The sequence below is a fragment of the Trachymyrmex cornetzi genome, unplaced genomic scaffold (genome assembly GCF_001594075.2).
Source record: "Trachymyrmex cornetzi isolate Tcor2-1 unplaced genomic scaffold, Tcor1.1 scaffold807, whole genome shotgun sequence".
Lineage (NCBI taxonomy): Eukaryota > Metazoa > Arthropoda > Insecta > Hymenoptera > Formicidae > Trachymyrmex > Trachymyrmex cornetzi.
Window position 1 is genome coordinate 113,613 of NW_017300144.1, and position 2,374 is coordinate 115,986.

Here is a 2,374-nt window from a genome sequence, read left to right on the forward strand (position 1 = left end):
CAAATTGAGTCACCCTTCATTCTCTAACCCTTCCGACTCATTCCTTCACCTCGAAGATCGTACGGGTCCTATCCCTGGTTATAAGGATTAAGTTCCTTGACCAAAAATAAGGACCAACGGTGGCACTGTCTTGGGCGGCGTAACAGCGCTTCGTATTTGCGTTTACCCGCACCAAAGACTCGCACAAGTGCTTCCGAGTTGTGGCACGCGTCCACAGAGCGATAAGCCACAAAAGCCGGTACAAGTTGCGCCCTACCCTGGCCCCCTCCTAATTCCTTCTTTCCATTGAGACAAAAAATACTTTTAGGGCCTGGACGTAACATTAGTAAGATGGAAAATAATAATTTTTTATGTGCATTTACCGATCGCAGAAAAATTTCTTGTTCTTCTTTCTGCTGAGTTGTGAGCTCACAAGACGGGACAAATTTTTTATCCATGCAAAGTGGCCGACACCATCGTTGCGTGGATCTTGCATGTACAGCACGTTGACATGTTTCTCCTGCTTGTCGCTGGTGAGCCGTAGAGGAAGGACCTGTTTATTCTCGATGCCGTACACGTTGATCGACACCGCGTTCAAACGTTCGAATTTTTGAATGTCTTTTAAAGTCATTGCATTCTCGATGCTCGCGAGATTCAATACTGTCGTGTAATGTGGATACGATGACTCTCGCTCCGTATACTTTTCAGCCGGATACAGTGCGGCGACCACCGACCACGCGAAGCATGCATTGTCCATCGTATGGACACTGATCACTGCTCGTTTTGTCACCATTTCCCATTTCTCAAATTCTACTTCCAGTGCTTCGAATAACTTGTCTGTATTCACACCATCCATGTCCTCAACGTTTGCGCGATGATCAACCACACTTTTCACATTCATTTTTTGTTCACAATATTGTTCACTCTACTGTTCACAAAGGTTTTTAATTTGTGCACTGTGGACACTTGTTGCACGGAAATATAGTGTACAGTGCCACTCGGCAATTCGTGCAAGATCGATTTAATGCATCAATATAATTGATATTATGCTTCTTTATATAATGCATTCCCACAGTGTCGCTGTCAGCCAAAAGAACCATGCATGCAGCACATACGGTTAAAGGACCGCCAGTTGTGTAATAAGACTGAATCATGCAGTGTTTGGTACGGCCGTTCAGAGCACGGATTTCGGCAGATGGCACAAATTTTTCTTCAAGATCCGTTTCGTATTCGCTCGCGTCACTGGCAAAACCAGTATCGTTGGATAACACGGATTCTTCGTCGGAATCTTGGTCCATTATCTCTTCAAAATCTACTTCCAAGTTTTCTTCCATTTTTATTATAAACACACTTAATCTCAAATATTCGCGAACATTTCCATAAAATCACACGTTTCCAGTATTCTCGGCTATGTCCACTATATCCACGACGTTCGCACGATGATTAGCTATACTTTTCACGCTGCTCTTATTGTGACTGATTCGTTCGTCTTCCAGAACGTCAACTGTGGAACTGAGCGCTTATAATCTATTATATATTTCATTTGTGACTTCTTTGTCCCTTTGTCCATTAGGTCACATTTTCTTTAAAAAGTGGATAAGGTTGCATCTCGAGTGGCTCTTCATATTTTTCACTGGAGTATCATTTCACTGAAATCCACTTTCATTTTTTACTGTAGCAGAATTATGTTTAGCAGCCGAAACATCTGCGCTTCTCTTAACGTGTCGCGATATGTCACCGATCTGACTGTGTATATAAACAGTGTACAAAGTTTTTTTCATTCAATCGTAACCTTCGATTACGAGCGATAAGACATGGATCGAGTAAAAGAATATATACACCGAAAATCGGCCGAGCGAAAGGGGTACCGTTCCTTACAGCAAGGTCCTCCACAGTCCACCACCACCATCGAAGGAAAACCCGAGATATTGGGAATGTCCTGGCGATAAAACATCAAAGTCGCCAGCGTGTTCCTCATCATCAGCGCAATCAAAATATAAGCCATAAGGTATCGCATTTAGCGTGACTAGTGCTAATGCATTTTATTCTCCGCTGAAAAAGCGAATAGTGATTTAAAAAAATTTGTTGTTCTCTTTTTCAGAAAGCGCTGCTAGCGATGCCCGAACCATCGATCGCATTCGAACGTTATCGATCGCAAAAAAAAATTTAATAAAAATAGAAAAAAATCAGTGTAATAAGTGTAATGTGAAAAAAAAATTTTTTTTTCTCATCACTATATGTACATTCTTTTATTCCCCATCCTTTACCTCAACGCGCTAGTATATAACAATGTATTGTAAAAACTATGTAATCAAAAAAAAAAGGTGTCATACATTTACGGGCGGGAGGCGCGGGGGCGGCGGCGGCGGGTAACGAAAAAAATATGGAACACATA